Genomic DNA, 26535 nt, shown 5'->3' with positions numbered 1-26535 from the left:
TAATCTGAATGTCTGACATTTTTCCTGTCACTTTCTTAGTCATCATAATGTAATCTTATTTTCTTTTTATAAAAATTGCAGTACTGCCAATCACAAGCATCTAAAAATCATGAGTCAGGATCTACAAAACTAAGTGGCTTGAAAATGATAGGTTCTTTTTATTTGCCTTCCTGTTGCTGACTTATTAAGGATCACTTTTTCAAGCTTTTCTCTGCAACCAGGAGGGCTAGGAACTTTTTTTAAATGAAAGCTGAGATTCTCTGTCTTAAGGGTAGGGGCTTTAAGAAAAGATATCAAATATTACAAATCTCCTGAAAAAGTTGAGAGAGTTGGCAGCACCGCCATTGGTACACTGCATTATCCCTCTGGCCCATGGTACCAAAGAAATTCCTAATTTATAATGCTGCCCTTAGAAGTAAGAGCCAACAATAGACAGTTCATTTTGTTCATATTATAAAACGGACCACAAAAATATCAAAGCTAGACTGCATCTGCTAGAAAATAGAACTGTGCTGATTTTCTGGGTTATAACTACTTGTTCTAAGAGTGACAGGGGGCACCACTTAAAAGACCCTATAATTAAGCAAAGAATAGTCTTTCATGAAATACTACATCTTTTTAGCCTCTTAGTTAGGAAGAAGGGCAGTGACATGTTCAATAGCAGAAATTTTTCCTTTGTTCCTTTGAACTACAGTAGCATGAAGTATATTCATATTTATTCTAGTGCATTGTCCCTGATTAATTCACTTGTTCACAGGGTTTTATTATCACCAGGAGTTTAGTTCAAGATTCTGTTGAAAGGAAAAAACATTTTCAGTAGGTTGAGAGCATGAGCAGTTATGGGTGTAATAATGGCCTCCCCAGCACAGATGAACTTCTAAGCAGGGAGTTGAAGGCATAGGGAGTTCCTTCCCCAGCCCCACCAGTGCATCCCAGCAGTTGACAGACATGACTGGGCTGCAGGCAGGGCTGCAGACAACACACAGTCAACCTGTGGAACTTGTTGCTGGGAGATGTTGTGAAGGCCAAAAGGATAACTTGGTTCAAAAAAGAATTAGATAATTCATGGAGGATAGGTCCATCAATGTCTATTAGCCAAGATGGGCAGGATGCAACCCCATACTTTGGGTGTCCTTAAACATCTGACTGCTAAAAGCTGGGACTGGATGACAGGAGATAGGCCATTTGATAATTGTCCTGTTCTGTTCATTCCCTCTGAAGCACCTGGCATTGGCCACTATTGGAAGACAGGATATTGGGCTAAATGGACCATAGGTCTGATCTAACCTGGCCATTCTTATGTTCTTAAGTACAATTTCAGTTTATGAAAACAATTCAGTTTGGACACTGAAAAGTTTTTTTTTTCCTTGTTCCCATGCACCGGCATCTTGCTGCAAACACAGAGGGGAATGTTTAAATTAAAACCTCTGATCTTTTATTTTTGTTTCTATCAAAAAATTAATAGAAATATATAAAACATTTTAAAAAAGAGAACCTATAATGTGTAACTAGTAAGCCTAGTCTACCATCATATCCCTTTTAAAGTAAGTAGGCCAGTATCACAAGTCTCAACACTTTGAACGTATTAATTTCAAATATCCGAAGGTTATGGTTGTCAGTGTGACCATGTCAAAGACACAAATCACAACCTGCAAGGACCTCAGAAGCCTAATGGTATACAAAATAGTCTATTGCAACATTAAATCAAATGAAGGACCTTCTGAAAGAATGAAGGCTCCTTGTAACACTCCCTGTGAGCATTCTGGGGGTGGCGACGGTTTTTAATACACTTCTTTGTACAGCACCTGATCCTTGATTGGTGCCCTTTGTTGCTACTGAGGTACATGATACACACCAAGTTTTTCAAAAGTGAGGAATAAATTCTTTGAACCACTTTAGAAGTGATCTGATTTTCAGGGAGTGGTTGCTTAGAACTTCCTGAAGATAAGGCATATCAAGGTCAGCACCTAAAATCACTAGTCACTATTTTTAATCTGGACCATAATAATTAATAACATTCACACATCTCTAGTAAAGACACTTAATTCATTTCAAGACTCAGGCTCCTCTGCTTCCTCCATGTTGCCCCCAGTTGTGCAAGTTAGTGTAAAAGATCCCGTGGGGGAGGAGGAGGAAGGTTATAGGTACTTCTCCAGCCCACCTCTATGTATCTATTTCGCCCATCACAGCAATTTGCAGAGGAAGTGGACATGACCAGAAGCTCAAGGTAAGTAGCAGTAGGTGGTATGCTTCCCCATGAGAATGTCAAAGAACCACTGTAGAGGTTAGCGCTCCACTGAAGTAGCAATAGCTCTCCTGCGTGTTTTGTGACTCCCCCTTCAGAGAAGGTAGAGAACATGACCGCAAGCTGAGACAGATGGCTATGTCCTGACTCCCTGCTGCTTTGGGCTCATGTGGCTATCAGAGGATCAAAGGGGCGGAGGGGGTCTCTGCACAGCTGACTGGGGATTCATGGATTTCAGACCTGTGGCAATTTTGCCAGCGTCACACTCTGTGATTGCTCCTCATTCCCACTCATGAATCAGGTCATAGAAGGGAAATATGTCCACTTGGTGGCAGACTTTGAAAAAGAACTTCACACAAGCCTCTTTACTGCCACCTCTCTTTATGTAACTTACTTGTGCAGTGTTTTTCAGGTGGGTGGGGGCTCATTATACAGTAAAACTATAACCTATTTATGACCAGTGCAAGATCAGCCTGGGAGGCTTTAAAGCGAATATTGATTTGCTTATTTTTAAGTCATATCAAAATGATCAAAAAAGTGTTTTCCTGGTCTGTGGCCTGTTCCCTGAGAGCTGGGAGAAGGGGTAGCTTCTGGAGGCAATAAATGAAACTGGTTTTGTGTGTTTTACACACCCAAACAGTTGAAATTTGGGGGTGATTTGGTTTCATACAAACCCTAAAACAAAAGCAAAAAATTCAGCCAAAACTGGAAAGTGAAAGATGCAAAGTGTGTGAACTGAAACACAAAGTTAATCAAACTATTTGATTGAAACGCTGAGTATTACATAACTTGGGAGCTTTTTGTTCTTTTAGAATCATAGAATATCAGGGTTGGAAGGGACCTCAGGAGGTCATCTAGTCCAACCCCCTGCTCAAAACAGGACCAATTCCCAACTAAATCATCCCAGCCAGGGCTTTGTCAAGCCGGGCCTTAAAAACCTCCAAGGAAGGAGACTCCACCACCTCCCTAGGTAACGCATTCCAGTGCTTCACCATCCTCCTAGTGAAATAGTGTTTCCTAATATCCAACCTGGACCTCCCCCACTGCAACTTGAGACCATTGCTCCTTGTTCTGTCATCTGCAACCACTGAGAACAGCCGAGCTCCATCCTCTTTGGAACCCCCCTTCAGGTAGTTGAAGGCTGCTATCAAACCCCCCCCTCATTCTTCTCTTCTGGAGACTAAACAATCCCAGTTCCCTCAGCCTCTCCTCATAAGTCATGTGCTCCAGACCCCTAATCATTTTTGTTGCCCTCTGCTGGACTCTTTCCAATTTTTTCATATCCTTCTTGTAGTGTGGGGCCCAAAACTGGACACAGTACTCCAGATGAGGCCTCACCAATTTCGAATAAAGGGGAACGATCACATTCCTCGATCTACTGGCAATGCCCCTACTTATACAGCCCAAAATGCCGTTAGCCTTCTTGGCAACAAGAGCACACTGTTGACTCATATCCAGCTTCTCATCCACTGTGACCCCTAGGTCCTTTTCTGCAGAACTGCTACCTAGCCATTCGGTCCCTAGTCTGTAGCAGTGGACTCTGCACTTGTCCTTGTTGAACCTCATCAGGTTTTTTTTGGCCCAATCCTCTAAACATTTTCCTGGAATATTGCACATTTGAAAGCCAAGTTGTCTCCTCTGATGAGCATCCACAAGAGCTGCATGCATATATGCGAGGGCAGAATATGTCCCTTAAATTTCAAACTGCAGGGCCATCAAGAGCTGTGGCTTTACCGGATATTGTGATATATGTTAAGAGACTTCACTTGGGGCCTGATACTCAGTTGTCAAATAAGTCACATTTACGCAGGAGATGAAGGAAAGCATTCCAGATGTGGGGCTCTCAGTTATGGCTCTCTTGTAGCTAAGATGAACTGGAGAGGGAAGTGATGCTGCCTGGAAGCTTCAAAGACTTAATACTTATAATAAATGGAGATATACCCATCTCCTAGAACTGGAAGGGACTCCGAAAGGTCATCGAGTCCAGCCCCCTGCCTTCACTAGCAGGACCAAGTACTGATTTTTGCCCCAGATCCCTAAGTGGCCCCCTCAAGGATTGAACTCACAACCCTGGGTTTAGCAGGCCAATGCTCAAACCAGTGAGCTATCCAGCACTGGGGGGGGGGGGGGGTGCTGGGAATTGGTGATGGCCATGACACAAGAACCTAGTTAGGTTACAGGGAAGCATCCCTGCACAGCTGTCGCAAGCTCGATCCCCAATTGTTCCTTGCTCTGCTAGGAGGTAGGGCCATAGCTCCACAATTGCTCCATCCAGGAGCCACCAGCAATAGTGCACTCCACAGCTCTCTGCAGCCTGGGCCGGTCCACAACATTTTGGCACCTGAAGCGGGGAGCTCAGATGACGCCCCATGCCCCTTGCTTGGGCCAAAATGTTGAAAGGTCTCAATTCTGCCTTCTTCCTGTTCTACTCCTCTCATGGTACTGCTCTGCTACCTACCCCAATAAAGGAGAACTAACAACTTATAATGCCTTGTTCAAAAATGTTAAGTAACACAACTTTCAAACGCCTGAACAGCAAATGTAACTTTTCTTGTCTGCATAGTAAACACTGGCATTTTTATCTGTTTGAATAATCAAAGTGGTGCTTTCCGTGCCTTCTTGGTTTCAAAGATTTGAACTGCTTCCTGAGGGTCCACAGTCTGGGCCAGCTCATGCTCTATTGAGATGGTTGCAAGGCCGACCAGCCTCTCCTATGTCATTGTGAAACGTAGATGTGTTTTTATTAACTTCAGCTTGGAGAAGCTGCGTTCTCCACTTGCAACTGTTACAGGAAGTGTTAGAAGTATGCGCAGAGCAACAAAAGGATTTGGAAAGAGGGTGATCATCTTATTTGTGCACATATATTCCAGAACAGCCTTTGGAGTTGATCCTGCTGAAATGTATCTTGAAAGGACTTTCAGTTCATCACCTAAATCACTCGCATCAATAGCGCGCATGTCATCATTTGTCAACACTGTCTCTAGTGCCCTGCATTGCTGGTGTAGGTCTTCTTCAGGTATAGTGAGGAGTTTTGGAATATCATACAACATCCCAAATATACTGCTGTGTTCCTTGAGCTGCATGAAACACACTTCAACTGACTGTATTGCACAATCTAGCACCTGGTTAAAGAATTCAACTTTGAATTGTTGTTTGGGGTCTCTTATGGGATTATCCCGTGCCTCATAATCAAAATGTCTTCTTCGGTGACTCTTGTATTCTTGAATGGGTGGGAAAAATAGCTTCAGTGTGAAGTTCCTCTGCCACCTTCTGTGCACTCTTCAGAACGTTTTGAAATCCCTCATCTGACCCGTAAAACTGTAAGTATGACTTTGCTTTGTCCAGTTGTTCCATTGCTCCTGATATATCAAGGTCAACACCTTGGAGTCTCTTGCTTACAATATTTATTTCAAACAGTATGTCATGCCACAACACTAAGCCACACAGAAATTTGAAGTTATGTATGTTTCTGGTGATTCCATTTCCCTCTGCCATTGTTCTCCCATGAACAGTTCCTGTCATAGCATTACCCTCCATAATGGCAACTATGGCATCATCTATCTTCCCAATTTGGTGTTTGATAGGCTTTATCGCCTCCACTCAACTTTCCCATCATGTAGCACTCAGTGGTTTCAGTGTCAGAGAGGATGTTCCCAGATGTTGCTTCAAAATTTGCCATCGATGAGTTGATGCAGAGAAAAATACATAGATGCTTTGAATTGCATTAAAAAATTCAGCAGCCTCACTAGAAGCTGATGCTGCATCACTGACCACCAAGTTCAATGAATGAGAACTGCATGGGATAAAAAAAGCTTGAGGGTTTAACTCTCGGATTCGTGTCTGCACTCCTCTGTTCTTTCCTCTCATGTTGGCACCATTATCGTAGCCCTGACCTCTCATGTCAGCTAATCGCAATTCCCGTATCTCCCAGCTTTTTAAGAAGCACATTTGTCATACCAGCTCCTGTAGTATCATCAATGTCAATAAATTCTAGAAAATGCTCTCTGACAGTCACCATTGCAGGGACATTTTCACTAGGTTCTGTTGTTGTTACAAAACGCACCATTAAAGTCATTTGTTCCGTATGGCTGATGTCAGGTGTGCAGTCCAGAATAACAGAGTAATATCTTGCTGACTTCAGATCTGCCACAATCTTCTGTTTGACTTTTGTTGCCAGTAACTGTATGATCTCATTTTGAATTGTTTTTCCAAGGTAGTGGTGTGTGTACGTTTCTTGGGTGGTGACTTCTTAGATGCTCCTGGAGTACAGCATCAAACTCAGCCATCAGGTCCACAATTTTAAGGAAGTTTCCATTGTTTGGCACATACAGCTGATCGGAAGTGCCACGCAGTGCTAGGTTTTGGGTAGCAAGCATTCTCACAATGGCAATGAGCCTTTTCAGAACATTTTGCCAGTAAAGAGACTCTGATGCAATCTTCTCTTGATGCTGATCATCTATGGTGGCCTTTAACCTTAGTCTCATCTCAAGCTCTTTCCACCAATGGAATGCTCTCTGGTGATTTGCTGCCTTCTCATGGCATGCCAGATTTTTCCAGTCCCTTTGTTCCTATAGAACACCATGTGGCTGGAACATTAGACTGGAAGAATTTGCAACCAAAACAGTATGCAGCATTCTGGGTTTTTGAGGACATAAGCCATGGCTTCTCCATTGGGGATTTCACGCCTGTAATGTGTCGGATGGAAACTTCTATTGTCATTGTCTTTGGGGAACATGAAGTTTTTCACTTGCTGTGGCTCATGCAGTACAAAGAAGTCCCTCAGGCTACTGCTCAAATGGGTCCACAGTGCTGGATCATCTAGACTTAAGGAACTAAACTAAGCAGCAGCTGTTTCTTGCGCCTCCACCACACTCTTCTCTGATCTACACTTTTCTTCAGGAATGTGAATGGTTACATCCATTTCAGATGGAGATATGGATGCTGCAGTAGCTGCCAGGTCACCTGCACTCTGACTAACTGGAAGATCAGGCGTCTCCTCACCACTCACATTCTCACTGGGGCCGGAAGGCTCACCATGAACATTTGTGTCTATGTATCTTAGGAGAGCTCCTTCCTGCTTGGATAGAAAAGCTTCCTTCGCTTTCTTTCTTTTTCTGAATACTGCCCCAGAAGGGCCTTTTCTTCTTTCACTCATGACGGTTGTTCTGTGCCAGCTATAGTGGCTCTCAACACTCAATTGAAGGGGACAAATAAGCAGGCTGGTAGCAGGGACTGAGGGAAGATATCAGCGTCTTAAGGGTCTAATTGGCTCCTACTACTTCAGTTGACTGCCTGTTCTCCTCAAGTGGGTTCAGGGAAGCAGCAGGAAACAGGAAGCTCCCTGAGAAGCTGGTGTTAATCAGTCCAGGATCCTGAAGGTGCTAGAAAGGTACATAAGAGGCTCCTCCTCCTCTCTCTCCCGGCAGCTCCTGCTGCTTTCTGTTATTCATCTCACCTTTTCTCCTGCCTGCCTGTTATGTCTCTTGTGCCCTCCTTCCTCCAGCACAGCACTCCACCATCTCTGTGCATCTAGAGCAGAGAGAATACATATGCGCCAGCAGCAGACACAATTTTCTGCACTCTGGGTCCTAGTGGCGCCTCCCCACAGTCTGGTACCTTGTTCATTTGTTAGGTGAAAGGGTAAATAACATTCCTTATTCAATTTTTCCACACCATCCATGATTTTATAGACCTCTATCATAACCTTCCTCAGTCGCTTTTCTAATCTGAACAGTCCCAGTTGTCTTTTAAATCTCTCCTCATAGTTCCATAGTCCTAATTATTTTTGTTGCTCTTCTCTGTACTTTTTCCAGTTCTAATATCTTTTTTGAGCTGGGGGAAACCAGAACTGCATCCAGTATTCAAGGTGTGGACGTACCACAGATTTATATAGTAGCATTACCCGGTATATTTTCTGTCTTCCTATCAATTCCTTTCCTAATGGTTCCTAACATTGTTAGCTTTTTTGACTGCTGCTTCAGTAACATGTCAGGAAGTTTTTGTGACAAGTTCTGATGGCTGCCTAATGTACTATTCTTACTGTATAGTAAGTAGTGTACCAGTAAGATTTCATAAAGTTATGGGCCATTATTGTTTGCTTTAAAGTATCTGGAAGGAATGTGTATGTTACAGCACAGAATTATCTTTCCTGTTCCATCCTTTTAGGAATGGTTTCTTAATGCCATGCTTCAAGCATTCAAGCCAATGCCATTTAAGTCAGATCTTTTAGAAACCAGTAGATTGGCATGATGTATAATACAGAGTCACAAAACCAGTTTTTGCTGTACAGTCTATTTCAGGTGACATATGGAATGATTTTGGGGTTTTTTCCCCCATTTTTTAACTAGTTAGAGGGATGGTACAAAATGCATTTTTCAGTAGAGGACAAGGAGGGAACTAGAGAGCTCATGGAATACAGAACCTGTGCTCTCATGAGCAGGACCAGATTTACACCTTGCGTGCCCCTAGGCACCCCTGGTGGATGGGCAGCTATGGGGGCCCTGGCTCTGAGCTCCCCCCACCGCAGACAGGAGCTGCGGGGGGGGGGGGTGGCACCCGCAGCAGCTCAGAGTTCCAAACCGCTGTGGGCAGCAGGGGTATCCCGCCACTTTTAACTTTTAGGCACCCCACCACCACAACTGCGTAGCACCCCAACACATGGACCTCCCCCACCCTCCACTCCCCAGCACCCCCCACAAACCCCGCCAGAGATCCACTCTCCCACGCCCTGCCCCTGGCCGCACTCACCGACCCCACCTAGAGGTGACTGTGTCCGCCAGTCAGAATCACTCTAGCCCCTCAAGAGTGCCTCGATCAACCAGGGTGGAGCAGCAACGGGACCTGCCCAGGTGGAGCTCCCCCAGGACCCACTTGCCTGGCAGGACCCCCTGCGTTTAACTGCTGAGCTCTTCCCCTGCCACAGGGGGCTGCTTCGCCATCCCTGCTGGTAGGAAAGCTCCAGTAGGGCTGCGTGATGCCATTTCCCCCTCAGCCATCCTCACCCCCTGCTGGGACCCGGGAACAGCAAACTTTGAATTTTTAGGTGCCCCTCGAATGCCGGCACCCCTAGGCACATGACTGCTGGGCCTAATTGGAAATCCGGCCCTGCTCATGAGACTCCCCTTCCCCCCAGAGACTGAACTGACATGGAAACTGAACTACTCTTGTAACTGCAGATTCCCTGAACCCTACAATTTGCTGAGAAGTTTATAGCCACACACTTCTTACCTAGGTCTTCCTTGTCTGTCACTTTTAATTACCTGAAGATGAGTTAGACTTATGGGACAGGGTGGGCACGCGGCACGCGGGCTGGATCCGGCCCACAGAATTTCCCCCCATGGCACTGCGGGCCCTGCGCCGCTCTCAGCAGCAGCTGGCCCAATGTCCCTGCGGCCCCTGGGCCCTTGCCTCCAGGCCCCCCCCCCCCCCCCACTGCAGCTCCCATTGGCCGGGAACGGGGAACCGCAACCAATGGGAGCTTCGGGGGAGGTACCTGGGGTGTGGCAAAGACAGCAGGTGCGGAGCCCTTCGCTCCCCCCCTTTCCCCCCCCCCCCCAGGGGCTGCAGCGCTTCCTGGAGCAGCGCGGGGCCGGGGTCAGGCCAGGCGTGCAGGAAGCCTGCCCTGGCCCCAGTGCGTGCCGCTGCCACCCCAGAGCCCAAACCCCTCCTGCACCCCGCCCTCCAACTCCCTGCCCTAAGTCCCCTGCATGCAGCATGCACCCCTCCTGCACACCAACCCCCTTCCCTGAGCCCCTCGTACACCCCGCACCCCTCCTCTGCCCCAATCCCTTGCCCTGAGCCCCTTCCTGCACACTACACCCCCTCCTACACCCCAACCCCCTGCCCCGGCCCTGCAAACAATTTCCTCACACAGATCTGACCCTTGGCCCAAAAAGTTTGCCCACTCCTGGTCTGGAACATTTACCATCAGGCATGTTCTTCTCCCCAAGTTCAAGCTCAGGGTGGAATTACTGCTGGTCACAGTCTTTGCCCACTATGACTTTGTTCTCTATCTCATAGTATAATTGCACACAATGGATTATTCATTTGCAGCTGCAGAATTGAGGCTAGAGAGCACTGGCTCCCCCTTAAACTCACTCCCCATCTGCTTGTGGGTGCTCCCATCAGCTAGGCTCCTCTGTTTGATCTGGTCATAGTTTCTTTAGTCCCACAAAATCTTTCACACTAGTTTCTGGTTCCTCTCTCTGAATGGCTAGGATTTTCTTCACTAGCATTTCACTGCCATCCTTCCCTCTAATCTCAAGCCTATGTCTCTGCATCCACTTCTGTAACATGCAGCAGCTTTATGCATGCCTACAACCTTGAGTCCAAGCAGAAAAAGGTGTAAGGGTGCTGAGACTTTTCCTTTAGTTCTCTCCAATATTTTGGAGCATTTCAATTAGTTAAAACTCTGATTAAGCAACATGCACATTTAAATCCCATTGAGACTTAAGCACATGCCTAAATGCTTTGCTGACTCAGGGCCTTAACTTCTTCTGCCCACTTCAGAAGTTATTGGTCAGGCTGCTTACTTTTCACACACAAAAAACGTGTATTTTAGTTTTTAATATCTGCATATATACAGTACAATGCATCTGTTATATTAATGCTGAAGGTAAATTAACACAAGTGTATCTTTATAGACATATGTCAAAAGCAACACTGGTTGTTTTACACCATTTTCATTAACTCCAAAAATAACACCCACAAACCCAAAGAGGGAGAATATGCATTGTCCTGAGAGATAACAGTGTGTCTATCTACAAACTCACAACAACAAATATGATTAGTTTTGACCTTTTCATAATGTCCCAGCAAATAGTGATTTTTTTTCTTGCATGGCAGAACATTATGCAAATTAAGTTAACTGAAAGATTATCTGTCAGGAAAGCAAATGTTCTTATTAGATACTTATACTGGCTGATTATATGCATATACTCTAATTGTTTATAACAGAGAAATACAGCGTTGATGGGTACTGTTAAACTGCTAATGTGTTTCATTCCAGAAATGTCTGTATTTTTGCAGTGGGTGAAGTGATCTCTATACAACTGCACACCACCGCAGGGGGGTATTGTAAGGCTTAATTAACATTTAACAATTGAGATGCCTGGAAGAAAGACTCTGTAGCAAGTACAAAATATCATACTATATATATATATATATATAAAGATCTCTGGTTTTTATTGCGTACAGAGCCTAGCTCAATAGATCCGTAATTGGGGTGTCTGGGTACTACCACAATATAAGTTATATAAATGAAAACAAGTCTAGCCAATCACTCCTTCCAAAAATCAAACCAAAAGAACACAAGCTATGACTGACACGCTGTTCAGTTGCCCCATGTCTTTTTAGTGCAAAGCACTCCCTTGAACAAAGACTCTAATTCACCTTTTCAGTCTTCCCCCTTCATCCCAGCCACCCTCCAGTCTAAGAAAAACTTTCCAGCACTCATGAGGAAGGAAAATGTTTATTTTTCTTTATAGCAGTCTGCTTTATAATTTTTATTTCTTATACTGAGCTTCAAGAGTCCTCAACTGAAATAGAGTCAAAGTGAAGTTCAGGAGTTCCTTTTGGCCAGAGGATCAGTGTGATATCTTTTAAGCTCTTTGTCAGGGGACTGCATCTTTCAGGAGTGCTATAAATCTGTAATCCCATGTGCCATTTATTGATTGGTATACTTGTCCCTTAATTACTCCATGTGAGACTGGCAGTAGTCAGGATTCTTCAATGATCAGAATTACTACTATTTAGCTGCAGGTCACCTGCAGCCCTCAAATGACTGGGAATTTTTGACTAGCTGATCAGTTTGAAAAGATGTACATTTTTTGCCTGCTGATATGTATCAAACAGAATTCCCATTTGAAGCTAAAATTATGCCTCTGTTAGCCTTCCCCCACTTGCATCTGTAACAACTTCTATTTCAAAGGTAGTGGCACGTGATTAATACTGTCCGACTCTCAGCTTCCCCCTTGTAGTTCTAAACACCACTGATCAGGAAGAGCAAAGTCAAAATAGTTCAGATTAAAGGGTTGAAGGCAAATGTTTGGAGAACTCGCATCCCTCTGCTCTGAGGATGGGCTCATATAGCACAGGACTCTTCTGGGCTGGTGACACAAAGTAATCATCAAATGGTTGAACTAAGCTCAGCACAACTGGAGTCTGGAAGGCTGGTATGCTGCTGATTTGGCCAGGTTGAAATTTCCAACCAATTTGTCTCATTTGGGACTGGAGTTGCATAGAGACTGAAATCCTGTATTGGCTCAGCTAATAATGGGTACCGCTGAACTGGGTACTCTCTACGTAACATATATAGGGCAGGATTCACACCCAACACTAATGTTTGAGGTCCATGGGGGTCTTACCAGACAAGTCAGAGAGACAAGAGTCAAGCTGCACTAGCTGCCTCTCCTTCGGTCTCTGGTTGGTCTGAAGGAGAAGAGATCAAAGAAAAGCACCTGAGTACAGCAAGAAGAGAGCAGAGGGGAGGGGGAAGTGCTAAATCTTTAACCCCATTGAAGGAACCTTCCAAAGGGAAAGCAGATGGCAGTTCCTTTCAAGCTGCTTGCTCATCTGCATACATGGTAAGGGCCACCTGGACAGAGGAGCAGCTGGTAAGAGTGGGTTGTTTGGGTCAACATACGCTGGAGTTTCGCCTGTCACAACAGACTGGAGTGGAGAGGCTGTTAGTGTTAGAAAGGACATTATAGGTGCCTTGAAAGAGGGGCTGAGCATGACAAAGAGGGCACTTCAAACTAAACATGGAATCTCACTCAATTTTTCTTGGGAGCCCACTTAGCATTGTTCCATTTTCGGTAGCTCTGCCGTTGAAGTGCTACATGTCTGTAATACTGAATTAACCCTTTTGTTTCAAAGGGAATGTTTATACTGGGAGGCTTAGGGAGGGGAAGGAGAGGGAGAAAACTGTAGCTAGACACCTAAAAATGTTGTCCATCAACCGTATGCTGTCTGTAACGTTCATCATCCTCCAGAGTGGTGAGTTAGTCAGGAGCAGCTGGCACCACCACAAAGCCCTTTGTTCAATATCTAAAGGGAAAGTTAACAAAGTGCTGATTTAACAGTCTCTCTAGAACTCTTAAAAATGAGCTATATACAAAGCAGATACACAAGAGTGCTTTGGGCTACCAAATTGTGTGGAGTACATAGATTCATAGTTTCTAGGACTGGAAGGGACCTCGAGAGGTCATCGAGTCCAGTCCCCTGCCCGCATGGCAGGACCAAATACTGTCTAGACCATCCCTGTTAGACATTTATCTAACCTACTCTTAAATATCTCCAGAGATGGAGATTCCACAACCTCCCTAGGCAATTTATTCCAGTGTTTAACCACCCTGACAGTTAGGAACTTTTTCCTAATGTCCAACCTAGACCTCCCTTGCTGCAGTTTAAACCCATTGCTTCTTGTTCTATCCTTAGAGGCTAAGGTGAACAAGTTTCCTCCCTCCTCCTTATGACACCCTTTTAAATACCTGAAAACTGCTATCATGTCCCCTCTCAGTCTTCTCTTTTCCAAACTAAACAAACCCAATTCTTTCAGCCTTCCTTCATAGGTCATGTTCTCAAGACCTTTAATCATTCTTGTTGCTCTTCTCTGGACCCTTTCCAATTTCTCCACATCTTTTTTAAAATGCGGTGCCCAGAACTGGACACAATACTCCAGCTGAGGCCTAACCAGAGCAGAGTAGAGCGGAAGAAGGACTTCTCGTGTCTTGCTCACAACACACCTGTTAATACATCCCAGAATCATGTTTGCTTTTTTTGCAACAGCATCACACTGTTGACTCATATTTAGCTTGTGATCCACTATAACCCCTAGATCCCTTTCTGCCGTACTCCTTCCTAGACAGTCTCTTCCCATTCTGTATGTGTGAAACTGATTTTTTCTTCCTAAGTGGAGCACTTTGCATTTGTCTTTGTTAAACTTCATCCTGTTTAACTCAGACCATTTCTCCAATTTGTCCAGATCATTTAGAATTATGACCCTGTCCTCCAAAGCAGTTGCAATCCCTCCCAGTTTGGTATCATCCGCAAACTTAATAAGCGTACTTTCTATGCCAATATCTAAGTCGTTGATGAAGATATTGAACAGAGCCAGTCCCAAAACAGACCCCTGCGGTACCCCACTCGTTATGCCTTTCCAGCAGGATTGGGAACCATTAATAACAACTCTCTGAGTACGGTTATCCAGCCACATGGACAGTTACCTGTGCTGATCCATTGCAAAAATATTTACCAGCCCTCAATGTTTCTCTGGTGGTTCAGGCTGAAGTGACATTTAAAAGATAATGTTTAAAAATTAAATATTATATTATATAATGTTACACCTGTTTCTCTTCACCCAGTAATATAAAGGCCTTCAGCCAAGATTTTCAGAAATGGCAAGTCATTCTGGGAGATGAGAAACCTCAAATGAACCTGATTTTTGAGAAAGTGCTGAGCAGCTGCCTTCTGAAAATCAGATCCTTTACAGGCATCTCAAGCTGAACACCCAAATATTGAGGCACCCCACTCACTAGTCATCTCAGGAAATCTGGCTTTTTTTCCCCATCAGTCAGTGGGCAAGATGTGCAACTGCATGAGTTTACACTGGGTGCAGCTGAAGAAAGTGGTGGTTGAAAGGTGGCTTTAAGTCACCTTTCTGGCTCCTCCAATCTTGGGGCAGCTGAGGGCAGAAACAGTACAGATATTATTTATAGCAGCCTATGGGATGCTGTTAATGAAGCTGGCTAGAGCACTTCCAAAAAGGAGTACTGCATTGGCTGGGAATGAGGTAGATGGCTGTGTTGACCAGTATATGCTAGGCTAATATATCATATCATAAACATGTATTACTCAGTCACACCACATATATTAATATGAATTAAGCATACGGTATCAATGTAACCTATTGCATATATATTTCTAGCAGTTACATGGCCTAAATTGGCCTATGTCTTTCTGTAATCCTGTTCATTTATGCTAAGTATCCCAGAACACTTTGTAAAGCTGAAGTCAGCTTTGGCATTAGAAAATAGGAAACCTGTCAAAGGCAAAATACATTAACAGTCTGCGCTGGTGCAAGATGGGGAGGTAACTTCACAGACCAGTACCTAGAATGCTAGCATTCAAAACAAAGATAACAACAAGGTAAGGGCAAACTGGAGGGTTGGATTTTAGTGATGTGTAAAGAGTTTTGTAACTTATAAAATCCTATAAATTCTCCTAGCAGAAGTGTGTAACTTTGGAAGCACATCCTTTGCGTAAGAGAATTTAACAACGTTGCGCCAGACGGCTCACTGGAAACTGGTATCCTATTGAAACTTTTTGCCTATACTAGGTTATCATTGACTTTTAGCAATCAACTTGACTGATATTGGTTACTTAGTCTCGAGTCTATTTCATGATGAACCAAAGTGTGGTCAAGCAACTGATTATACATTTTACCAATAGCTGTGTACTCAGTCCCACCCTTTGCTGGCCCAGCATACCCCTGACTCACTCCTATATGGGAGTGGGAATGAAAGTGGCATAGAACTAGCTAAACCCAAGGATTCCCCTCTATTGGGAGAATCCTCATCTGCACCTTGGAGTAGCTGTTTTCCTGTTTCTGGCAGAGAATCTGACTAAAACCCTTGAAAGGGGCAGCAACAGGCCATTAAGGTTCTACTGTTGTCCTGCTCACTGTAAGTGAGCAGAACATGTCCATAAGGGGCCTGATTATGCTTATCCTTGTGTGGAGCAGGCCACAACAGGTCTTCCATGCAGAGGGCAGGCACGACTGCAGTCTCCGCAGTTATCTGAGCATAGGGATTGTTGCTTGCTAGCACCCCAAGGTGTACTAGCCACACACAAAAGAGGCAATGAGGGGTGTGAAGTGGTGCCCTGCAGTGGTGCAACCAAATAAAGCTGGAGAGAGGAACCAGAGTGAGAATAAATGAGCCCTGTGACCACACTGAATAGGCTATCGATGGAACAGTGAGAAGTTTCTGTTGGGTAATATGTCATTGGATCATGGCTCTGTCCCCCTCCACGCCAGCCTATACAATTGGGTTACTGGAGAAGGAAGAACATGGTGGGGCAGTGGAATGCATTCCCACTGCATACCAGGGACTTAGAGGAAAATCTGGGAGAAATCTCCCCCTCTCCCCCCCCCCACCCCCGAGGTAGGGCGGGGCAGCTGTGCCCCATCGCAATGCAGCCTTGTACCCTAAATGGTACAATCTGGTCTAATTTAAAAAAAGGGGGTGAGAACAAAGAGAAACAAGACTAGTTTGGGAAACTGCCATGTTCAGAACAAGAGCACTGCCAAGAGCCACAGGTGTACAACACGTAAGCAGCCAAGTATGGGACTAAAGCCTGCAGTGACAGTTCTGTGTCTCTAATGCCTCCATCCAAAAGTACATTTGAGCATCTGCTATGTACATGGGTCTTTTGTTATTAATAGCCCCTAAGCAGGCAGGAATCTTCACCTTGAAGAGCTTACGAAAGGAGAATCACTGAAGACCAGTAAGGCAATAAGAACAAGGATGCTGCTGAGCATTGTAAGAGAACAAGTATGGAGCATTTACAAGGTTATCTAGTCTGCCCTCTACTTCCTTTTACTGGCCAAAAAGATCCGGCCTGGTGAGTTGCTGTTAAGTGAGGTAAATAATCCAAATTACCTGATTAATTGTTAGCTGACACATTTTAGCTTCTCTTTAAGGTCCTGCCCAAACCAGGCAGCAGAGCGTGCTAGCTACAGCTATAATCAAAACTGGCTGTAAAGCTTAATAAAGACAGGCCGTTTCTTGATATCAGGTTTTCTACACAGCCATAGTTAGCAAACTTGCACCATTGTGTTGTTTATAATTTTTCTAGGTGCTGTGGGCTACCCCTTGCATGTCTAGAACATGGTTTCAGCTTATTCTGTGCAGATGCAAGCCATGTTGCAAGTAAGTTTAGTTGTAACAATATTTGAAAATGTTTCCAAACATTTTTCCAGGGCACCCCAAGAGCCAACATGTGGTCTGAATTTTTCACTCCAGAGCTGTCCATCAGCATTTCCGTAACCGTATCCATTCTTTTTCTGGGGTGTGGGTGAGCCTCTTTGGAACTGCGCATTTGAACAGAATTCTGGTCTGGAACGCCACCTGGGTAGGATCACAAGACAATTTGAATGGTCCCTATTATAGAATCTTAGCACTGAAAGGGACATCAAGAGGTCATCTAGTCCAGTCCCCTGCGGCAGGACTAAGTATTATCTAGACCATCCCTGACTGGTGTTTGTCTAACCTTTTCTTTAAAATCCCCAATGATGGAGATTCCACAACCTCTCTGGCCATTTATTCCAGTGCTTAAGCACCCTGAAAGTGAACCTCCCTTGCTGCAATTTAAGCCCATTGCTTCTTGTCCTAGCCTCAGAGGTTTACGAGAACAATTTTTCTCCCTCCTCCTTGTACCAACCTTTTATGTTTTAGAAAAGGTATGTCCCCTCAGACTTCTCTTCACCAGACTAAACAAACCCATTTTTCCCCCCAGTCTTCCCGCACAGATCATGTTTTCTAAACCTTTAATCATTTTTGTTGCTCTTCTCTGGACTATCTCCAGTTTGTCCACATTGTTACTGAAATGTGGCACCCAGAACTGGACACAATACTCCAGCTGAGGCCCAATCAGCTCAGTGTAGAGCAGAATTACTTCTCATGTTTTGTTTACAACACTCCTGCTAATACATCCCAGAATGATATTTGCTTTTTTTGCAACAGTGTTACACTGTTGACTCATATTTAGCTTGTGATCCACTATGACCCCCAGATCCCTTTCCGCAGTACTCCTTCCTAGGCAGTCATTTCCCATTTTGCATTTGTGCAACTGATTGTTCCTTCCTAAGTGGAGTATTTTGCATTTGTCCTTATTGAATTTCATCCTATTTACTTCAGACCATTTCTCCAGTTTGTCCAGATCATTTTTAATTTTAATCCTATCCACCAAAGCACTTGCAACCCCTCCACAGACTTTTTAAATAGCAACAGAGGGTCCTGTGGCACCTTTAAGACTAACAGAAGTATTGGGCACATAAGCTTTCGTGGGTAAGAACCTCACTTCTTCAGATGCAAGACTTTTTAAATGTACTCTCTATACTGTTATCTAAATCACTGATGAGGATATTGAACAGAACGGAACCTAGAACTGATCTCTGCAGGATCCCACTTGATATGCCCTTGCAGCTTGACTGTGAACCACTGATGATTACTCTCTGGGAATGGTTTTCCAATCAGTTATGCAACCACCTTATAGTAACTCCATCAAGGTTGTATTTCCCTAGTTTGTTTATGAGGTGGTCATGTGAGACCGGATCAGAAGCCTTACTAAAGTCAAGATATACCACATCTACCACTTCCCCTTTATCCACAAGGCTTTTTACCTTGTCAAAGAAAGCTATTAGGTTGGTTTGACACAATTTGTTTTTGACAAATCCATGCTGTTACTTATCACCTTATTATCTTCTAGGTGTTTGCAAATTGATTGCTCCATAACCTTTTCAGGTACTGAAGTTAAGCTGACTGGTCTGTAATTCCCTGGGTTGTCCTTATTCTCCTTTTTATAGATGGGCACTATATTTGCCCTTTTCCAGTCCTCTGGAATCTCTCTCCTCTTCCATGACTTTTCGAAGATAATCGCTAATGGCTCAGATATATCCAGTCAGCTCCTTGAGTATTCTAGGATGTATTTCATCAGGCCGTGGTGGCTTGAAGACATCTAACTTGTCTAAGTAATTTTTAGTGTGCTCTTTCCCTATTTTAGCCTGTGATCCTACCTCATTTTCACTAGCATTTACTATGTTATCTTTGCTCACCCCTTCCAAGGTACAGAGGAAGTGGGGAAACTGGTAGAATTAGTGGGAGAAGTGCCTGTTGAATCGAGACTTTGTCCTTCCCATGTCCCTGATACACTTCAGATGGTGCCTGTGGAGGCTATCGATGCCCTACCCTATATTTCCTTTTGATTGTCTTACTGCTGAGCACTCCGAAGGGAAACTTGTTGTATACAAAAACACTCCCAAAACTCTCATTGTAGGTTTCAGTGAGGTATTAATATTTCTCTTTCAGTTCAGAACTAGTATATCGCCAGATGACTCAACCCCCACCTGAAGAAGTTCTTTTCCTTTTTAAAATGGGATGCAACAACATTGTATTTGTTTAAAAATCATGTATGTTATCTCAGTTTATTCACATAGAAAGAATTTTAACATTTCATTAATTTTTCATTTGGTCTCCTTATACACTTGTTAGAGCAAAGGTCAACTATTTGCCTATTATCCCAGCTGCTCCCCACATTCACGTAGCTGCTTTCCGCATACACGTACACCAGACAATCAGTCAAGGAAGTCAGACATATGTATCCTGATGATCCCCCAAAAGGATAATCAGTCAAGGAAGTCAAACAGCTGTATCCTGAAGACCCCCAAAAGGAATTCAAAAATTGCATAGGCTAGCAGAATGTATGCATGCTAAGTTGTTTGTTACTGGGTATAAAAAGGCCTGCTCTGCGCTTGTAAGGTGTGCCTCTCCCTCTGGCATGAGTCGAGGGGAGCACCCGCTCAGCTGACTGATCAATAAAGAACTTGACATGAGGGTCGCTCTTAACACTCTATTAACCACGGAGGAGAGGCGTTTAGTCCTCTTGAGGGCCCATGAGTGGGTAGCTGAAACAGAGGGAGACCCGACCGTGGTGGCTGCGCAGCTGCCTGAAAGCCCTCCCGACTGGTCACATGACGAAGCAGGCCGAGCCCACCATGGCCGATACGCCACAGCTATAGTACAGGGGTTGAAACGCTGCATTAGAAAAACCCCAAATTGGGCCAAGTTATAGAATATAAGACAGGAAAAGAATTAAAACCCAGCCGCTTTTTATGAGCGGCTTTATAATACCCGTAAAAGATACACAGACCTCGATCCTGAGGACACCAACGGAAAACAGGTACTAATGCCCCTTTTCATTTTCCTAATGTCCTCATAGGACTGTACAAAGTTGCAGAAGTTGGAGGGAGCGTCGGGCAAGAATATAGAGGAACTTTTAGAAATTGCCATAAAGGTTTATGATCGGAAGGATGATGAGGAGTGGAAGAAAGGGGCCTGTGTCATAACTATAAAGGGAAGGGTAATAGCTGTCCTGTGTACAGTACTATAAATCCCTCCTGGCCAGAGACTCCAAAATCCTTTTCCCTGTAAAGGGTTAAGAAGCTCAGGTACCTGGCTGGCATCTGACCTAAAGGACCAATAAGGGGACAAGATACTTTCAAATCTTGGGGGGGGAAGGCTTTTGTTTGTGTTCTTTGTTTTGGGATGGTGTTCGTTCTCGGGGACTGAGAGGGACCAGACATCAATCCAGGTTCTCCACATCTTTCTAAGCAAGTCTCTCCTATTTCAAACTTGTAAGTAAATAGCCAGGCAAGGCGTGTTAGTTTTCCTTTGTTTTCTCAACTTGTAAATGTATCTTTTACTAGAGTGTTTACCTTTGTTTGCTGTACTTTGAACCTGAGACTAGAGGGGAGTCCTCTGAGCTCTTTAAGTTTGATTACCCTGTAAGGTTGATTTCCATACTGATTTTACAGAGATGATTTTTACCTTTTTCTTTAATTAAAAACCTTCTTTTTAAGAACCTGATTGATTTTTTCCTTGTTTTAGATCCAAAGGGGTTTTGGATCTTGATTCACCAGGAGTTGGTGGGAGGAAGGAGGGGAATGGTTAATTTCCCCTTGTTTTAAATCCAAGGGGTTGGATTTGTTTTCACCAGGGATTTGGTGAAGGTTTTTCAAGGTTTCCCAGGGAGGGAATCCATTGAAAATGGTGGCAGCCGAACCAGAGCTAAGCTGGTAATTAAGCTTAGAAGTTTTTATGCAGGCCCCTACATTTGTACCCTAAAGTTCAAAGTGGGGATCTCAGTCCTGACATGGTGAATAGCGGTGGGATCATTTTAAACCCAAAAGCCAGTGAGATTTTTTTTTTCCTTCTAGCTGCTTGGAAAGCCGAGCTGGAAGTAGATAGATGCATATCTTATCTCTCCTTGCCTGAAGGCAGAGGTGTTAAGTTTTTTTTACAGGTCCTTTGTTAAGAGAAGGGTTCAATTAGCAAATGACTGGTAAAAGGTATTTACAAGCTGAATTGTTTTTTTTTTTCTTTTTACATCCTCGGGAGTAGCTAGTTAGAAAGTTACTGTTAACTCTGCAGCAGCCAGAGCTGAGAGCTTCCCAGTTTGTCAACTGCAAAGGGGGTGACCCAGCACAAGAAAACAGGAAAATGACTACCAAAGAAGAAAAAGCCAAAGAGGAGGCCCACAAGAGAGAGCTAGAGCTGAGAGACAGAGAGGAGAAAGCCAAAGAGGAGGCCCACAGGAGAGAGATGGAGCTAAAAGAAAGAGAAGAAAAAGCCAAAAAGGAGGCCCATGAAAGAGAGATGGAGCTGGAAAAAGCCAAAGAGGAGGCTCACAAGAGAACTATGGAGCTGAAAGAAAAAGAGATGGAGGAGAGAGAAAAAGAAAGGAAGCATGAACTGGAAGTGGCAAAAGCTAAGCAGGATGCACCAGCCAATGCTAACAACCCCCCTCCAGGTACCACTTCCCATCCCAGAAAATTCCCCATCTACAAGGCAGGCGATGATACTGAGGCCTTCTTAGAAAATTTTGAAAGGGCCTGCCTTGGATACAGCATCGCTACAGACCAGTACATGGTAGAGCTGAGGCCGCAGCTCAGTGGACCCTTAGCAGAGGTGGCGGCTGAAATGCCTAAGGAACACATGAACAGTTATGAACTTTTTAAAAACAAGGCCAGACTCAGAATGGGGCTAACACCCGAGCATGCCCGTCGGCGGTTCAGAGCCCTAAAGTGGAAACCCGATGTGTCATTTACCCGTCATGCCTACCACATTGACAAAAATTGTGATGCCTGGGTATCAGGAGCAAATGTTCAATCTCTGGAAGATCTACTTTCCCTAGTAAAAATGGAGCAGTTTTTAGAGGGTGTTCCTGAGGAAATAGAAAGGTACATCCTAGATAGGAAGCCCAAAACTGTAACTGAGGCGGGGGAGATTGGAGCCCAATGGGTGGAGGTGGCAGAAAAGAAAAAAACTAGTAGCAGTTGGAGCGAATATCAGAAGGGGCAAGCCGAAACAAAACCTTACCACCGGGGACAACCCAAGGCCCCACCCACATCCCAAGGGAAACACCAGACGCCTTCTCACCCCACCACAGCAGTATCCACCAACCAACATCGTCCCAGTGATACCTTAGCAGGGCGATGTTTTAAATGTAATGAACTGGGACATATAAAGGCTCACTGCCCCAAGAACCCCAACCGATTACAGTTCATTACACCCCAATCACACCAAAGATCCCCAAACCCAGATGCCTCTCTCATACCCTCGGAGCGAAGGGAAACCTTGAGAGTGGGCGGAAAGAAGGTTACCGCTTGGAGGGACACTGGGGCTCAAGTGTCAACTATCCACCAATCCCTAGTGGACCCCAAACTCATCAACCCAGAGGCTACAGTGACAATTCAACCCTTCGTGTCACAATCTGTAACCTTGCCTACAGCCACGTTGCATGTCCAGTACAAGGGCTGGTCAGGAATGTGGACTTTTGCAGTCTATGACAATTATCCCATTCCCATGCTGCTGGGAGAAGACTTGGCCAACCATGTGAAGGTAGCCAAGAGGGTGGAAATAGTCACCCGCAGCCAGGCTAAGCAAGCTTTCACCCCCATCCCTGTTCCTGAGCCGTCCACCAGGGCCCCGTCTGTGTTACCGGAGACCCAGACAAAGGTGGTGGAACTGGATCCCCTGCCAACGACTGCAACAGCCGTAGTGGATCCAATCCCAGAGACCCAGCCAAAGCCAGTCCCAGAACCGGAACTGGCAACGCAACCAGCACCAGAACCATTGCCAGCCCTGAGTCCAGCGCTTGCAAACCCGTCTACAACTCCAACGCCAGAGGGCACCAGCGAGCCTGAATTGGCAGAAGCAGCAGATAACCCTACCCAAGAGGCTCAGCCAGAGCCTGAGTTACCACATAGTGCTCCAGCGGACAGCAGTTCACAGTCAATGGAAACAGCCCCAGCACCTGCATCGCTTCCAGAGGGACCAAGCCCCAGTCCACAGTCCAAGGAGGAACTGATGTCTCCAGCATCAAGGGAACAGTTCCAGGCCGAGCAGGAAGCAGATGACAGCCTTCAGAAAGCTTGGGCGGCGGCGCGGAGCACCCCACCACCTCTCAGCTCTTCTAACCGATCCCGGTTTGTTGTAGAACAAGGACTTTTATACAAGGAGACTATTTCTGGTGGGCACCAGGAAGACTGGCATCCTCAAAGACAGTTGGTAGTTCCCACTAAGTATCGGGTAAAGCTCTTGAGCTTAGCCCATGATCATCCCAGTGGCCATTCTGGGGTGAACAGAACCAAAGACCGGTTGGGGAAGTCCTTCCACTGGGAGGGAATGGGCAAGGACGTTGCTAATTATGTCCGGTCTTGTGAGGTGTGCCAACGAGTGGGAAAACCCCAAGACCAGGTTAAAGCCCCTCTCCAGCCACTACCCATAATTGAGGTCCCATTTCAGCGCGTAGCTGTAGATATTCTGGGTCCTTTCCCAAAGAAGACACCCAGAGGAAAGCAGTACGTACTGACTTTCATGGATTTTGCTACCCGATGGCCGGAAGCAGTACCCTTAAGCAACACCAGGGCTAAAAGTGTGTGCCAGGCATTAACAGACATTTTTGCCAGGGTAGGTTGGCCCTCCGACATCCTTACAGATTCGGGAACTAACTTCCTGGCAGGAACCATGGAAAGCCTGTGGGAAGCTCATGGGGTGAATCACTTGGTTGCCACCCCTTATCACCATGAAACCAATGGCCTGGTGGAGAGGTTTAATGGAACTTTGGGGGCCATGATACGTAAATTTGTAAATGAACACTCCAATGATTGGGACCTCGTGTTGCAGCAGTTGCTTTTTGCCTACAGGGCTGTACCACATCCCAGTTTAGGGTTTTCACCATTTGAACTTGTGTATGGCCGTGAGGTTAAGGGGCCATTACAGTTGGTGAAGCAGCAATGGGAGGGGTTTACACCTTCTCCAGGAACAAACATTCTAGACTTTGTAAGCAACCTACAAAACACCCTCCGACATTCTTTGGCCCTTGCTAAAGAAAACCTAAAGGATGCTCAGGAAGAGCAAAAGGCCTGGTATGATAAACATTCCAGAGAACGGTCCTTCAAGGTAGGAGACCAAGTCATGGTCTTAAAGGCGCTCCAGGCCCATAAAATGGAAGCGTCGTGGGAAGGACCATTCACGGTCCAGGAGCGCCTAGGAGCTGTTAACTATCTCATAGCCTCCCCCACCTCCAACATAAAGCCTAAGGTATACCATGTTAATTCTCTTAAGCCCTTTTATTCCAGAGAATTAAACGTTTGCCAGTTTACAGCCCAGGAAACAGATGATGCGGAGTGGCCTGAAGGTGTCTACTATGAAGGAAAAAAGGATGGTGGCGTGGAAGAGGTGAACCTCTCCACGACCCTTGGACGTCTGCAGCGACAGCAGATCAAGGAGCTGTGCACAAGCTTTGCACCAATTTTCTCAGCCACTCCAGGATGGACCGAACGGGCATACCACTCCATTGACACAGGTAATGCTCACCCTATTAGAACCCCACCCTACCGGGAGTCACCTCATGCCAAAACGGCTATACAAAGGGAGATCCAGGACATGCTACAGATGGGTATAATCCGCCCCTCTAAGAGTGCATGGGCATCTCCAGTGGTTCTAGTTCCCAAACCAGATGGGGAAATACGCTTTTGCGTGGACTACCGTAAGCTAAATGCTGTAACTCGTCCTGACAACTATCCAATGCCACGCACAGATGAGCTATTGGAGAAATTGGGACATGCCCAATTCATCTCTACTTTGGACTTAACCAAGGGGTACTGGCAAGTACCACTAGATGAACCCGCTAAGGAAAGGTCAGCCTTCGTCACCCAGGCAGGGGTGTATGAATTCAATGTACTTCCTTTCGGGTTGCGAAATGCACCCACCACCTTCCAAAGACTTGTAGATGGTCTCCTAGCGGGATTGGGAGAATCTGCAGTTGCCTACCTCGATGATGTGGCCATTTTTTCTGATTCATGGGCAGAGCACATGGAGCACCTGGAAAAAGTTTTTGAGCGCATCCAGCAGGCAGGACTAACTGTTAAGGCTAAAAAGTGTCAAATAGGCCAAAACAGAGTGACTTACCTGGGGCACCAGGTGGGTCAAGGAACTATAAATCCCATACAGGCCAAAGTGGATGCTATCCAAAAGTGGCCGGTTCCAAAGTCTAAGAAACAGGTCCAATCCTTCTTAGGCTTGGCTGGATATTATAGGCGATTTGTACCCCACTACAGCCAAATCGCCGCCCCGCTGACAGACCTAACCAGAAAGAAACAGCCAAATGCAGTTCAGTGGACTAATGAGTGTCAAAAGGCCTTTAACCAGCTTAAGGCAACACTCATGTCTGACCCTGTGCTAAGGGCCCCAGACTTTGACAAACCGTTCCAAGTAACCACAGATGCGTCCGAGCGAGGCGTGGGAGCAGTTTTAATGCAGGAAGGACCGGATCAAGAATTCCATCCTGTCGTGTTTCTCAGTAAGAAACTGTCTGAGAGGGAAAGCCATTGGTCAATCAGTGAAAAGGAATGCTACGCCATTGTGTACGCGCTGGAAAAGCTACGCCCATATGTTTGGGGACGGCGTTTCCAACTACAAACAGACCATGCTGCGCTACAGTGGCTTCATACTGCCAAGGGAAATAACAAAAAACTTCTTCGGTGGAGTTTAGCTCTCCAAGATTTTGATTTTGAAATACAACACATTTCGGGAGCTTCTAACAAAGTGGCTGATGCACTCTCCCGGGAAAGTTTCCCAGAGTTAACTGGTTAACAATTGTTTTTGGAATGAAACATATTGTTAGTTTTTATATAATCAGTAGTATGTCTAAAGGTACATGTGTCTTATTAACTCTGTTTTCTCCTAGAACTCCAGGAAGAAATCACAGCCAGTGTGGAACCGAACATCCAACACTATCTGTGATTTGGGGGGCGTGTCATAACTATAAAGGGAAGGGTAATAGCTGTCCTGTGTACAGTACTATAAATCCCTCCTGGCCAGAGACTCCAAAATCCTTTTCCCTGTAAAGGGTTAAGAAGCTCAGGTACCTGGCTGGCATCTGACCTAAAGGACCAATAAGGGGACAAGATACTTTCAAATCTTGGGGGGGGAAGGCTTTTGTTTGTG

General features: G+C 45.1%; 1 long non-coding RNA gene across 1 annotated transcript in view; it reads right to left on the bottom strand.

Annotated features, from left to right (window-relative positions):
• Nucleotides 1-11713: 11713 nt before the first annotated feature.
• Nucleotides 11714-26535, bottom strand: part of LOC135977227 (uncharacterized) — a 37232-nt gene continuing 22410 nt past the window's right edge. Inside the window, exons 2-3 of the long non-coding RNA XR_010594605.1 lie at nt 13183-13291; nt 11714-12673 (exon numbers count right to left, since the gene is read on the bottom strand). This is a non-coding gene — a long non-coding RNA (uncharacterized LOC135977227). The remainder of the gene's footprint in view (nt 12674-13182; nt 13292-26535) is intronic.

Source organism: Chrysemys picta, chromosome 1 (assembly GCF_011386835.1).
Source record: "Chrysemys picta bellii isolate R12L10 chromosome 1, ASM1138683v2, whole genome shotgun sequence".
In the NCBI taxonomy this organism is placed as follows: Eukaryota; Metazoa; Chordata; order Testudines; family Emydidae; genus Chrysemys; species Chrysemys picta.
This window is presented reverse-complemented; position numbering and strand designations above follow the sequence as displayed.